Source organism: Gorilla gorilla, chromosome 10 (assembly GCF_029281585.2).
Source record: "Gorilla gorilla gorilla isolate KB3781 chromosome 10, NHGRI_mGorGor1-v2.1_pri, whole genome shotgun sequence".
Taxonomy (NCBI): domain Eukaryota; kingdom Metazoa; phylum Chordata; class Mammalia; order Primates; family Hominidae; genus Gorilla; species Gorilla gorilla.
This window is the reverse complement of record NC_073234.2, coordinates 81017717-81033839: the sequence shown is the minus strand read 5'-3', so window position 1 is coordinate 81033839 and position 16123 is coordinate 81017717.

The following is a 16123-nucleotide window of genomic DNA, read 5'->3' as shown; positions in this document are numbered from 1 at the left end:
CAGGGTCCTTAGAGCAACTGTCTTAAGACAGCCAGGTAGAAACTAGATCTTTCTTTATGGCCTTAGAAGTCACATAGTGTCACTTCCACTGTAGTCAAAGGCCCTCTCAGGTTTATGAGAAGAGTGTCAACATCAAGTTGTAAGAAGAGTATGTATGATAGGAGATCTACTGCAGCCACCTTGGGAAGTACAATCAACCATGAAATGGATGATTCATTTGGAAACAAGAAGACTGAGAACCTTCTCAGTTTGACTGTTTGCATTCCGTGTTTAGAAAAAAAGTACATGTGTTTCATCTCCTTTGATCTGACATTAATCTTGAATGTAGGGTTTCAAAAGTCTATGGATTTTTTCAGGTGACTTGGCTACTTGACTAAAATAGATGTAGGGAAGGTAAAACAAGTGCCTGAATTTAAGGTAAAGAAAGCCATGTGCAGACATAAATTTGATGAATAGTTTGCTATGGCTACATTAATTAACAGCATTGCTGTCAACACTAGTCTTGTAAAAGACCTCCTTTCTCCCACTTGTGCAGACAGTTGGACATATGCTGGGGTTCTGTACTCAGAGCAGAGAAAACATGCCACAATCACAAAATGTAAGAATTAGCACAAGGGACTAGAGAAAGGAAGATTCTGGCTAGTTTGCCCTCACCTCTCTGCTCCGTTTCTTAAACTTCTGTCACCACCGCACCCCGAACTACCTAGCCAACAAAATAAGAGATCCAACACAAACCAAAAATTTGCTATCTAATTAAAGCATCTAAACATTGCTTTAAATCCCAGTATAGTTTTAAGTGATGAGTGGGCTCGTTGCAATGTGCACATGCATGTATGTATGCATGTAAATGGCCAGTTGTTCTGAAACTTTGCAAGGATCTGCCAAGGACTAAATTTTTTAAAATTCTACATTTGGAGGCTTCCAGATGAATGGTTTCCTCTGGTTCACTCAAGCAAAAGAAAGGAAGGGAAGAGAAGAAGGAGGAAGGGAAGGAGGGAGGAATGAATAAGAGGACATAGAGGGAAGCATTCCCTAGGGATTTTGACATTGAATTCTCCCTACATAGATACATTGCTACTGTTCATTTCCAGTGTTTCTCCAAATAAAAGTCATAAATGTGGTGAATGTCATGACATGCATGTGATTCTGTAGCATCATAAAGGCCAGAAAAACTAACTTATAATATGTTCATAAGACTTTTTCTTTGGAAGCCATCCTGAATCTTACAAACTACAGCGACCAACAATAACAAGAAACACATAACTCCTGCTTATTCTTCAAAAATGGTGGAGAAATAAGCCCAATGAAACGATGACAGCTGAAACTGCATCTCTAAAGCAAAGGTTGTGCTAGTAGGCTATGCTAGAACTGTTTTTCCTCTCCTTCCCTTCGTTTCTTACCACAAGAGAACAAAACACTCCTTGACCTTCCTTTATCCCCAAGCCCATCTTTCTCCACCACTGCTGAATAATTTGCTCTTCTGAGTGCCTGCTGTGGAACTCAGGTGGTGAGTTCCGTGGGCTTGGCAATGAGACAGGATTTACTGAACTCATCCATGCCTGAGTTGTGTAAATCCATTGGTTGAATCACCCACGTTGAGATTTATTGATTTAAAATTCCCTAAAAATACACTGCAAAACATTCCTAATCTCTAAGATGGCATCTATACTCTCTTTTGGAGCTCAAAGGTTCAAGAGAAGTTTGTGGATGATAAGAGAGCATTAAGTTCCCCCTCAGAAATGTTTGGGAAGATAGATAGATTTTTTTTTTCAGGCTAGATTAAGGGTCAGGAGAATGCCTACATTTAGTATAAAAAGGGAGGGAGTTTCCTCTCAACGATAGTGTTGTGGCTCAAAATCCCAGTGGTCAGCTGGAGCCAGACCAGACACACACCTTGGGAAACAGGGATATTAATCTGTCTGGCTTGTGGGTGTGAGATGATTCTTTGGAGGCCAAGGGACAATGAGGTAACCAGGAACGAAAAGGAATGAAGGGGATTTGAGAACAGTGAGGGAGAATCGATAAAATGCGTAAGAACTATGGGTTTCTGTCTGCTTAGAATAAACAAGGGGTTTCTGGTGAGACAGAGTCAAGCACAGAATAACCTGAAAGATCAGGTGACATATAAGACCAGATAGGAAAGGCTGGACTTACCTTTGTTATAATGTAAGGATTTACTTTATAAGGTGCTAGGTCTGATACCAGGGAGTTGAGGAATTCTCAACAGGACATTCCACTGTGAGCTGCATCCGTCTAGGGAGATTTGCTATCAGTACCAGCAAGTATCCCCCAAAATAAACATAACCCAGGGTGGTCTCTGGGCACCCGCCCCCTTCTGCCTTCTGAGAGTTGGGGGCGTCTGATAGCTGGCATGCCTCCCAGCTAAGAATCATGTGTCCCTGCCTCCCTGGCAAATTTACAAGTGAGCTGTGGCAAATTTACAAGAGTGCTGCAGAGCTGGGAAAACGCTGGCCTAGTGGGATGGCTGAAAGTTCTCCTGTTTCTTCCCTAGAAAGAGCATGTCCTTTCTCTTTTTGAGGGTCCACTTATTTTTCAATTCTGCTCAGACACTTAAAACAGCCCCCTTTCCCTAAGCCTGGTCAAAACTAACCATTTCTAGCAAAACTTGTGTTTTCAAAATAAAGTTGTGGTACAAATTCTGAAAATGAGCTCCTTTGACAGTTGGTTCTCATTAAAAGTCTTACCTTAAGGATTTAAAACCTGGTCTCACAGCACACACACACACCCACCACCAAAGCATTGCATAAATCTACTAAAGCCTTGGATGCCTGACATCATTTTACATAAAGACGAATACTTTGTGTTTTACATAAGCCCTGAAAGTGAGAAGTTTGCCTGTGTAAGAAAGTGATGATTAAGATCTTCAATAAAGCATAGGTTATATATGTATTAGGGAGAAGAGGGACATTGCCACAGCTTGTCTCTGGAAATCCAGCTGTTAAAGTAGATTCAAGCCATTACAGAAAGCACAAAGAGTTCATAAACATATCAAACCCTCCAAATCAAAATCACAGTAGCTGTGACATGCCCAAAAGGAGGGGCAGTTTAGATGTTTCACAGCAAAATAAAAGTTCCATGCCAACCAGCTTTCAAGGGGAAGCGTGGTGTTGCCATCTCAGATGTAGGGTGGTCTGCAGAAAGTGCTTTTGTTTCTCAATAACTCTACCACTATATCTCTCTCACACACATGTTGGGTTCATCTGCACTTGATGCTGAAAGGGTGAGGACAGAATTCCTGGGACAGCACTACCGAGAGATGTTTCTATCCAAACACTATAGAGAAGGTAAGATGGCCAGATCTCCTAAGTGCTAAGAGAAAAAAGGAAGAGAATTAGCAAATGAGTGTGGTTCCAACACCAGTCTGGCTCATCTCAGTGGTGCTCCCCCATGATGATATGATCCAAATGGCATCATTTAGACTTTTGGGTCCAACTAATCCCAGGTGATGCCTTGAGAATGAGAGGAGAACTAATTTTGCCAAGGCATCAACAAAGCAAAGTCCTGTGACCAGAGGTCAGAAAATTTCAGTCTACAATCTGAGAATTGGATTCAATTCAATTCTTGATAACCCAGATAATACATTCAACTCTTGATAATGCAGAATTTTTTCAGGTAGTGTGTTTCACCAGAACTCTGTTGGATTGGCTTTTTCTTTTTTCTACATGATGTGGATGCATTTTAGTCAAAAGTATTCAATCTATTTAGTTTCAAGGCTAAGAAAAACAGCAGCCCCGACTAGGTCATTACACCTATTGGAAGTATTTGCTTGTTAGCCACTTCTTTTCTCCTGTACCTGACAAAAATTTCAGAGCCAACAGTTCTGCTGGAGGAGGCTTGAAAGACATTGGTAAAAGATTTCCCCTAGATTGAACTCTGAGTGGTGAGGTGTATTTATTTGTAAAATGCACCTTGTCTGTCTTCCAAGTCTTGTGGAAATTGATGATTTGATGTTGGTTTCCTTTATTTCCTTTGTCTCCAACCATTACACCAAATAAGTATAAAACTTAGTTCTTATTTACATGGCCTCAGAAATAGAATCAGTCCTCAAAACCTTGGAATGACTTAAATGCCCATTCAGCTAATAGAATGACAGGGGGAGTAAGTTAAAATTTTAGGTCCCAAAATTTTCTATTCACTCCAGACTTCATGAAGTCCCAGAATCTCACCTTTCCCAAATATGTAGACATTTTAATTTACCTTTCATGTTGTGAATTTACCTTTCATGTAATTTACCTTTCATGTCAGTTGTGGCACTTCCAGAATGTACCAAAAATTCTGGTATTTCCTGACCATGAATTTCTATGTAGAAGGATAAATATGTGGAAAAGAGGTAAAAACAGTCGGGCGTATTGGCTCATGCCAATAATCCCAGCACTTTGGGAGGTCGAGGTGGATGGATCACAAGGTCAGGAGTTCGAGACCAGCCTAGACAACATGGTGAAACCCCATCTTTACTAAAAATACAAAAATTAGCTGGATGTGGTGGCACGTGCCTGTAGTCCCAGCTACTTGGGAGGCTGAGGCAGAAGAATCACTTGAACCCGGGAGGTGGAGGTTGCCTTGAGCCAAGATCACATCACTGCACTCCAGCCTGGGCAACAGAGAGAGACTCTGTCTCAAAAAAAAAAAAAAAAAAAAGGTAAAAACGCCTTGTAGCTGGATGGATTTCCATCGACTGGACATATGTAGCAGCTCAAAAGTCAAAAGTACAAGCTAATCTTTCTATTAATATAATATGGCGATCACTTGAGAGACAAGCGCTCTTCCCTGGTTCAAGTTCTTCTTTGGATGGTGGATGTCATGGATTTTAGCATACAGATCTTTGCTAAAATCATCCGTTAAGTTCATCCAGAAGGACACTGCTTTGGAGAGACTACTACTAACAATTCAGAGCTTGAAGATGAGTGAATCCTGCAATTATGAGGGGTAGAAAGTCCTTTGAACTTTCACATGAAGCCTATGATTAGAAAATATTTATTCAAGGGGGGATATTTGTTGTCTCCCAAAAAAGTGTATGAAATTGGCCTGGTGCTGGCCTGCCCTAAAAGAGCTCCTGAAGGAAGCGCTAAACATGGAAAGGAACAACCGGTACCAGCCGCTGCAAAATCATGCCAAAATGTAAAGACCATCGAGACTAGGAAGAAACTGCATCAATTAATGAGCAAAATCACCAGCTAACATCATAATGACAGGATCAAATTCACACATAACAATATTAACTTTAAATGTAAATGGACTAAATTCTCCAATTAAAAGACACAGACTGGCAAGTTGGATAAAGAGTCAAGACCCATCAGTGTGCTGTATTCAGGAAACCCATCTCATGTGCAGAGACACACATAGGCTCAAAATAAAAGGATGGAGGAAAATCTACCAAGCAAATGGAAAACAAAAAAAAGGCAGGGGTTGCAATCCTAGTCTCTGATAAAACAGACTTTAAACCAACAAAGATCAAAAGAGACAAAGAAGGCCATTACATAATGGTAAAGGGATCAATTCAACAAGAAGAGCTAACTATCCTAAATATATATGCACCCAATACAGGAGCACCCAGATTCATAAAGCAAGTCCTGAGTGACCTACAAAGACACTTAGACTCCCACACATTAATAATGGGAGACTTTAACACCCCACTGTCAACATTAGACAGATCAACGAGACAGAAAGTCAACAAGGATACCCAGGAATTGAACTCAGCTCTGCACCAAGCGGACCTAATAGACATCTACAGAACTCTCCACCCCAAATCAACAGAATATACATTTTTTTCAGCACCACACCATACCTATTCCAAAATTGACCACATACTTGGAAGTAAAGCTCTCCTCAGCAAATGTAAAAGAACAGAAATTATAACAAACTATCTCTCAGACCACAGTGCAATCAAACTAGAACTCAGGATTAAAAATCTCACTCAAAGCCGCTCAACTACATGGAAACTGAACAACCTGCTCCTGAATGACTACTGGGTACATAACGAAATGAAGGCAGAAATAAAGATGTTCTTTGAAACCAACGAGAACAAAGACACAACATACCAGAATCTCTGGGATGCATTCAAAGCAGTGTGTAGAGGGAAATTTATAGCACTAAATGCCCACAAGAGAAAGCAGGAAAGATCCAAAATTGACACCCTAACATCACAATTAAAAGAACTAGAAAAGCAAGAGCAAACACATTCAAAAGCTAGCAGAAGGCAAGAAATAACTAAAATCAGAGCAGAACTGAAGGAGATAGACACACAAAAAACCCTTCAAAAAATCAATGAATCCAGGAGCTGGTTTTTTGAAAGGATCAACAAAATTGATAGACCGCTAGCAAGACTAATAAAGAAAAAAAAGAGAGAAGAATCAAATAGACACAATAAAAAATGATAAAGGGGATATCACCACCGATCCCACAGAAATACAAACTACCATCAGAGAATACTACAAACACCTCTACGCAAATAAACTAGAAAATCTAGAAGAAGTGGATACATTCCGTGACACATACACTCTCCCAAGACTAAACCAGGAAGAAGTTGAATCTCTGAATAGACCAATAACAGGAGCTGAAATTGTGGCAATAATCAATAGTTTACCAACCAAAAAGAGTCCAGGACCAGATGGATTCACAGCCGAATTCTACCAGAGGTATAAGGAGGAACTGGTACCATTCCTTCTGAAACTATTCCAATCAATAGAAAAAGAAGGAATCCTCCCTAACTCATTTTATGAGGCCAGCATCATTCTGATACCAAAGCCGGGCAGAGACACAACCAAAAAAGAGAATTTTAGACCAATATCCTTGATGAACATTGATGCAAAAATCCTCAATAAAATACTGGCAAACTGAATCCAGCAGCACATCAAAAACTTATCCACCATGATGAAGTGGGCTTCATCCCTGGGATGCAAGGCTGGTTCAATATATGCAAATCAATAAAGGTAGTCCAGCATATAAACAGAGCCAAAGACAAAAACCACATGATTATCTCAATAGATGCAGAAAAAGCCTTTGACAAAATTCAATGGCCCTTCATGCTAAAAACTCTCAATAAATTAGGTATTGATGGGACGTATTTCAAAATAATAAGAGCTATCTATGACAAACCCACAGCCAATATCATACTGAATGGGCAAAAACTGGAAGCATTCCCTTTGAAAACTGGCACAAGACAGGGATGCCCTCTCTCACCACTCCTATTCAACATAGTGTTGGAAGTTCTGGCCAGGGCGATCAGGCAGGAGAAGGAAATAAAGGGTATTCAATTAGGAAAAGAGGAAGTCAAATTGTCCCTGTTTGCAGACGACATGATTGTTTATCTAGAAAACCCCATTGTCTCAGCCCAAAATCTCCTTAAGCTGATAAGCAACTTCAGCAAAGTCTCAGGATACAAAATCAATGTACAAAAATCACAAGCATTCTTATACACCAACAACAGACAAACAGAAAGCAAAATCATGAGTGAACTCCCATTCACAATTGCTTCAAAGAGAATAAAATACCTATGAATCCAACTTACAAGGGATGTGAAGGACCTCTTCAAGGAGAACTACAAACCACTGCTCAATGAAATAAAAGAGGATGCAAACAAATGGAAGAACATTCCATGCTCATGGGTAGGAAGAATCAATATCGTGAAAATGGCCATACTGCCCAAGGTCATTTACAGATTCAGTGCCATCCCCATCAAGCTACCAATGACTTTCTTCACAGAATTGGAAAAAACTACTTTAAAGTTCATATGGAACCAAAAAAGAGCCCGCATCGCCAAGTCAATCCTAAGCCAAAAGAACAAAGCTGGAGGCATCACACTACCTGACTTCAAACTATACTACAAGGCTACAGTAACAAAAACAGCATGGTACTGGTACCAAAACAGAGATATAGATCAATGGAACAGAACAGAGCCCTCAGAAATAACGCCGCATACCTACAACTATTTGATCTTTGACAAACCTGAGAAAAACAAGCAATGGGGAAAGGATTCCCTATTTAATAAATGCTGCTGGGAAAAGTGGCTAGCCATATGTAGAAAGCTGAAACTGGATCCCTTCCTTACACCTTATACAAAAATCAATTCAAGATGGATTAAAGATTTAAATGTTAGACCTAAAACCATAAAAACCCTAGAAGAAAACCTAGGCATTACCATTCAGGACATAGGCATGGGCAAGGACTTCATGTCCAAAACACCAAAAGCAATGGCAACAAAAGACAAAATTGACAAATGGGATCTCATTAAACTAAAGAGCTTCTGCACAGCAAAAGAAACTACCATCAGAGTGAACAGGCAACCTACAACATGGGAGAAAATTTTCGCAACCTACTCATCTGACAAAGGGCTAATATCCAGAATCTACAATGAACTCAAACAAATTTACAAGAAAAAAACAAACAACCCCATCAAAAAGTGGGCGAAGGACATGAACAGACACTTCTCAAAAGAAGACATTTATGCAGCCAAAAAACACATGAAAAAATGCTCATCATCACTGGCCATCAGAGAAATGCAAATCAAAACCACTATGAGATATCATCTCACACCACTTAGAATGGCAATCATTCAAAAGTCAGGAAACAACAGGTGCTGGAGAGGATGTGGAGAAATAGGAACACTTTTACACTGTTGGTGGGACTGTAAACTAGTTCAACCATTGTGGAAGTCGGTGTGGCGATTCCTCAGGGATCTAGAACTAGAAATACCATTTGACCCAGCCATCCCATTACTGGGTATATACCCAAAGGACTATAAATCATGCTGCTATAAAGACACATGCACACGTATGTTTATTGCGGCATTATTCACAATAGCAAAGACTTGGAACCAACCCAAATGTCCAACAATGATAGACTGGATTAAGAAAATGTGGCACATATACACCATGGAACACTATGCAGCCATAAAAAATGATGAGTTCATGTCCTTTGTAGGGACATGGATGAAATTGGAAACCATCATTCTCAGTAAACTATCGCAAGAACAAAAAACCAAACACTGCATATTCTCACTCATAGGTGGGAATTGAACAATGAGATCACATGGACACAGGAAGGGGAATATCACACTCTGGGGATGTTGTGGGGTGGGGGGAGGGGGGAGGGATAGCATTGGGAGATATACCTAATGCTAGATGACGAGTTAGTGGGTGCAGCGCACCAGCATGGCACATGTATACATATGTAACTAACCTGCACAATGTGCACATGTACCCTAAAACTTAAAGTATAAAAAAAAAAAAAAAAAAGTACTGTCTCAGAGGTTAGCTGATAACTCTTTGAAGTGTTAATTTTTGGCCAAGGGAATATAGAAACCTCTGCAAAAATATGTTATTGTAGGGTGGACTTAAATGTCAGTTTATAAAAGATTCTTTAAATCAAAAAAAAAAAAAAAAAGAAACTGGCCTGGTGCCATGGCTCACGCCTGTATCCCAGCACTTTGGAAGGCCAAGGCAGGCATATCATTTGATATCAGGAGTTCGAGACCAGGCCGGCCAACATGGCAAAATCCGTCTCTACTAAAAAATACAAAAATTAGCTGGGTGTGGTGGCACATGCCTGTAGTCCCAGCTACTTGGGAGGCTGAGGCAGAAGAATCACTTGAACCTGGAAGGCAGAGGTTGCAGTGAGCCGAGATTGCACCACTGCACACTCCAGCCTGGGGGACAAAGTGAGACTCTATCTCAAAAAAAAAAATAAAGAGTATATGAAACTTGAGCCACTTTTCTTCTTCTGTACTGACTATGGCTCTGTGAGGAAAACAGCAATTTCTTATAGCAGTTGGTAGATCAAGAGGTACCGTGATTTTCTTTTTCTTTTTCTTTTTTTTTTTTTTTTTTTGAGACGGAGTCTCGCTGTCGCCCAGGCTGGAGTGCAATGGGGCAATCTCAGCTCCCTGCAACCTCCATCACCCAGGTGCAAGCGAGTCTTCTGCCTCAGCCTCCCAAGTAGCTGGGACTACAAGTGCACACCACCACACCTGGTTAATTTTTTTGTACTTTTAGTAGGGACAGGGTTTAGCCACATTGGTCAGGCTGGTCTCAAATTCCTGACCTCAGGTGATCCACCTGCCTCGGCCTCCCAAGGTGCTGGGATTAGAGGTGTGAGCCACCCGCACCCAGCCTGATTTTAGTTTTCAAGTCTTCATTTGAGACTGCGCACAATGGTTCCCACCTATAATCCCAACACTTTGTGAGGCCAAGGTGGGAGGATTGCTTGAGCCCAGGAGTTTGAGACCAGCCTGGGCAATAGAGGGAGATATTGTCTCTACAAAAAATTTTTAAAAGTAGCTGGGAGTGGTGGCCCATAACTGTGGTCCTAACTACTCCAGAGGCTGAAGCAGGAGGATCCCTTGAGCTCAAGAGGCCCAGGCTGCAGTGAGCTGTGATGGTGCCATTGCAATCCAGTCTGGTTGACAGGGCAAGACCCCATCTCCTAAATAAATAAATGTCTTCATTTGCACAGACTGTGAGAGTTTATTTTTTTCCTTAGAGGTGACTCTGCTAAGCAATAAATCTGGGCTTATATAGGCATATTTCAGATGATGTTAAAAAGTCACATGACCTGGCTGCAGACAAGTTTAAGGCCTCCCTTCTTTAAGGATTTTCTCTCCTGAAATCAACACATTCAACCTTCTCCTCCAATGAAATGTTGTTGCTTTGCATGTCTGATTTACACCATCCGAAGACAACTGATGACAGGTGACAAGACTACTTCAGATGTAGCTTCCTTTTTTGTGGGTTGACTTTCCTATATCCCAGGTGACTTAAATGTATTTTTGCCCTTCTTTGAAACAACCACTTTGCTTCAGCTGATACCACCAATCCCTCCAATAATAAGTCAACAAATATTTATTGAGAACCCAATTTAAAAATAACAGCAAATGTTCAGTATACTGAACATTTACTATATTCCAGACATGGTTCTAAGAGTGTTACATACATTTTTTATATCCAATTCTCACTACACCTCTATGACACAGTTTTATTATCTATTTACAAGTAAAGAAACTGAAAAACTCCAGAGGTTAAGTAACTTCTTCCAGCAGCTTGCTAGTAAATGGCCAAGAGAGGCTTTGAACCCAGGCAACCTGACTTCAGAGCAGCAACATTTAATCCTGATCCTATATTACCTACAGCCCCACACAGATAATCCATAAAGATATAGAAGAAAATAAGGGGCCGGGTGCAGTGGCCCATGCCTGTAATCCCAGCACTTTAGGAGGCCAAGGTGGGCGGATCACTTGAGGTCAGGGGTTCAAGACCAGCCTGGCCAACATGGTGAAAACCCATCTCTACCAAAAATAGAAAAATTAGCTGGGCGTGGTGGCGCACATCCTTGTAGTCCCAGCTACTCAGGAGGCTGAAGTGAGAGGATCCCTTGAACTAGGGAGGGGAAGGTTGCAGTGGGCCGAGATCGTGCCACTGCACTCCAGCCTGGGCGATGGAGTGAGACTCCATCTCAATTAAAGAAAAAAAAAAAGTCATGATCGTCCCTACCCTTTTCACTGCCTCCTACCTGCCCACTTCCACGTGGGTCAGGTTCCTGATGATATTATGCCCATTCTGCCACCTTTGCTAGTGCTGGTCCCCTGTTCTGGTGTGTCACCTCTATGCAGATCTGACTCCTCTTCAAGCATCCTTTTATCTCTCCTCCAACCTATATCCCTCCAACCTATCTCCCTTTCAGCTTTCCCTATGGAAGCCTCCAACTTATCTCTGTCCCTTCTTTCTTTGATCTTATTACACCTAATCAAACACTACAGTGACACTGTAAGATCCTTGAGGTAGGGTTTCATACGTGATACTTCATTTATATTCTCTAGGTTAGACAGAGCCACCAAGTTGCTTCTGCAAGACACCCTCAAATCCACTTCCAGGATCTTAGAAGTTTGCTTCCTGTTTTGTTGCCCACCATTGTTCTTATTTTCTTCCTTTTCCTCACTCATTTCCTCTATTCTCCATTTTATAAAAGTAATCTCTACTCATTTTCAGCCTCCATTGTATCTGATGAGAGGTCAGCCATGGTTTGTGTCATCATTCTCCTGTGTATAATTTTTCTTTTTTCCTCTGTTTACGGACTTTTCTCTTTATCTTTGGTTTTTAGCAGTTTGACTATGATGTGCTAAAATGTGGTTTTGCTGGTATTTATCTTGTTTGTGGTTTGCAGACCTTTTTGGATTTTTTAGTCAATTTTAGAGGTTTGCTTTCATGTTTTTTTTAACCAAATTTGGGAAAATCTGGGTTATTATTTTTCTCAAATTTTTTTTCTGCTCCATTCTTTTTCTTTTCTCTTTCTGACACTCCAACATATATGTTATGCTGCTTGGCATTTTGCTAGTACTCATAGAACCCTTGTTCATTTTTTAAAAAATTGTTGTTTCTCTTTGTATTACAGAATAAATAACTTCTATTGATCTGGACCTCTGTTCTGTAGTCTCCAATTTGCTGTTAAGCCCATCCAATGAATGTTTCATTTCAGATATTACAGTTTTCAGTTCTAGAATTTCCATTTGTTTCTTTACTTATTACCAATTCTCTGTTGAAAATTCCCATCTATTCACTCATTACGTCTATCATTTCCTGAAGTCCTTGAATGTATTTTTAATAGCTGCTACAAAGTCACTGTCATCTAATTCTAAACATCTGTGTCATCTCAATATTTACTTCTATTGACCACTTATTTTTCTTTGATTATGGGTCACATTTTCCTACTTCTTTGTGTACTTTGAACGCTTAGTAATTTTTTTTTTTTTTTTTTGAGATGGAGTTTCACTCTTGTTGCCCAGGCTGGAGTGCAGCAGCGCAATCTCAGCTCACTGCAACCTCTGCCTCCTGGGTTCAAAGCAATTCTCCTGCTTCAGCCTCCTGAGTAGCTGGGATTACAGGCACCTGCCACCTTGCCCAGCTAATTTTTTGTATTTTTTTTAGTAGAGGCAGGGTTTCACCATGTTGGCCAGGCTTGTCTTGAACTCCTTTACATGGGAGACAATTTGCATGATCAGTTGTAGGGAGACTGGAACAAGTTGTCTTCCTTTAAAGTTGACTATATGCTTATTTTAAAGTACATTTGAGAGGTGGGAGGATCACTTAAGCCCAGAAGTTTGAGACCTGCCTGGGCAACAAAGGGAGGAAAAATATCTATCTCAAAAATAAATAAATAAATAAATAAATAAATAAATAAGGTACAATTGAAAATATGGAGGGAAAGTAATTATCAATTCATTCATAAGCAAATGTAGCCATTTTTTAAAAATCCCTATTTAAAATATTTTAGTCAATCGGGGCTGCTATAACAAAAATACCGTAGACTGGGTGGCTTAAACAACAAATATTTACTTCTCACAGTTCTAGAGGCTGGAAGTTCAAGATCAGGGTGCTTCATGGTTGGGTTCTTGGTGAGTCCCTTCTTCCTGGTTTGCAGACAGCCGTCTTTTTGCTGTGTCCTCACATGGCAGAGATTGCAAGTGCTAGTCTGTTTCTCTCCTTATAAGTATACTAATCCTATTATGAGGACTCCACCTTCATGATCTCATTTAAACCTAATTACCTGCCAAAGACACCATGTCTTACTACCATTCCTCTGGGGGCTAAAGTTTCAACATATGAATTTTGAGAGATTACAAACATGCAGTCCGTAACACTATTTATCCAGCAGACAGTGTCCTCCATTCTTCCAAATTCACTCTCCAGAGTTGGTTTGTTTATGGTGCTAGGAACTTGCTCAAATGGAACTTAAGTTACTTGTTAAAAGATGAATGAACAAATGAGTTGTAGTAGTAAATCGCAGAGACTTAAAAAGGAGATAAAATTTGGAGAAACTGAAAAGGTAGGAAGTTCACGTGAGGCATATGGGACATATATACAACAAGTGGTTCATATCTTCTTGGAAATTATCAAGAAACAATGTTCTTATTTTATCCCTTTTCATTATCCTAAAATTGTATTACCTTGCCAGCACTGTCGGCAACATACAAAAAGGATATAGTGTATTTATAATCTACCTTTCATACATTTCTCTCCACTTTAGTCATCTAAGCTGCTGCCAATTAATGCCTTATTTACTCCAGGATCTGACCCAAATATTTTGCATTCAGGGATCCAGTCACGGCACTTGAAATAAATAAATAGATCTATGGTGAACCCTGATGTTTACCCTTCAGCCTAATTCCATGTTCCTCCTGCCCTGCTGCAGCATTGCTGTCTGTCTCTTTGATTTGTGTGCACTGTGATGTCTTAGAAAGGTAAACACTGAATGTCCAGTTCTGTGAGCAGTGGGTCACAGTAAGAAGGACCCAATTCAAGCAATCTGAAGTAGCAGCCCTGGTATAGAGGCAACTTCTTGAATCCAATTATAATTCCTCCTTTTCACTATGCCTATTTTTAGTTCCCCCACCCCCTATTTTTTTTTTCTTATTATTAAAGGGAAATAGGGTCTGCAAGTCAAAAGCCCGAAAGTCCTATAGTACATCTTGGGACCTTTTAAGTCTTCAGGCCTCTGTGCCTTCTGGGAGGTGGAATGGGAGTGGCTAAAACATAAGATTTGACCAGATATTTGGTTTTAACGTTTTAAATTCTGGGTCATGTTTTATGGAAGATGCTTTGTTAACTATCCACTATTAGCCTTTCTTCCTCACTAACAAAATCCTCTTTGCCTTGTGCTGGCAATGCGTCCCATTCATTGGCTCACAACTGTGAAGGTCATCTGCACCTCCTTGGATGCTAGGAGTGGCCATTTACCCAATTCTGGCCAATAAAATTATAAGAAGTCTGCTGTGATGGGGTGTTGTGGGAACATTTTTGCTTTCATAAGGGATAGTCAAGCTGGCATTGTTCCTTCTTTCTCCTCTTCATTCAATATGGATGTGTCAGGAGCAGCAGCAGCTCTGCGACAGGAAGGAAAAGGTCAGAGCTTAGCAGAGATGCCACAGTCTGTCCCAGTTGCAGTCTCCTCAGGCTTCTTATGAATTGGAAAAAAAAAGTGTTTGTTTAAGCTACTGGTCATCAGGTTTTACGTGCTTGTTCTTTTGATTTTGTTTCTCTGCTTCTTGTAGCTGAAGCATTCTTCAGTGACAGGTTTTGGGAAAGTTTTTCTTTGTTAACTAGGAGGAATAATACTAACCCATAATAAATTAAAAGGTCAGTGGAAAAGAATACAGTTTAATATAAGAATTACCTATTTTGAATTACCTATAGCCTATGGTTGATAGAAGGCTGTTGTTTTAGAGTTATTTACTGTATTCTATATTTTTCTCCTTCAGCCATTTTTTTTGGTAGTACACTTCACTCACTCATTCATTCATGCACGCGTTCAACAAATATTGCACCCCAGCTATTTTGCTTGCACCAGGGTGGATACTAGGGATACAAAAATGAATAAGAAAAGTCTTTCATCCCCATGAAGCTCATTCTGGTAGAGGAGGCATGCTAGGCAAGAAGCATGAGAAGCAGGTGAGGGAAGAAAAAATGCAAACCAAGGAGAGAGGCCTGCAAGTACAAGTTTCAGAGAGCTGGGATATGGTGGTGTTTTTTGAGTAAGAAGTTCAGCACAGAGCATGTGGGATTCAGAGCCTGGAGATAAAGGTGGAAATACAGAGCAGAGCTGGATATAAAACCCTTGTGGTCCAAGCTTTATAATTTGGTGCAGCCTGTAGGCAATAAATAAACCACAGATAATCTAAATTTTTTCCAGTTTTGTCACATTTTAAAGTTTTTTAGTTGACATGATCAGATTTCCTTTGTAGGAAAATTGATGGCAGTTTAGAGGACTCACTAAAGTGGAAAGAAACCCACTAAAGGGAGAACATTTCCACCCTGGCAAGAAAGTTCTATTGAACAGTACTGGTTTAGAGAATTTTAAAAGCCTTGAATAAGTAAAATTCAGGGAAAAGGTAAAATTCTAGGAAAGAGTAAATTACAGTGATGTACCATCCCCTTCATATTCATGAAACGGGGGGAAAATGGAAAAGTCGGCTAATACTGTGTCCGGAATTGGTGGGTTCTTGGTCTCACTGACTTCAAGAATGAAGCCGCGGACCCTCGCGGTGAGTGTTTTACAGCTCTTAAAGTGGCGCGTCTGGAGTTTGTCCCTTCTGATGTTTGGATGTGTTCGGAGTTTC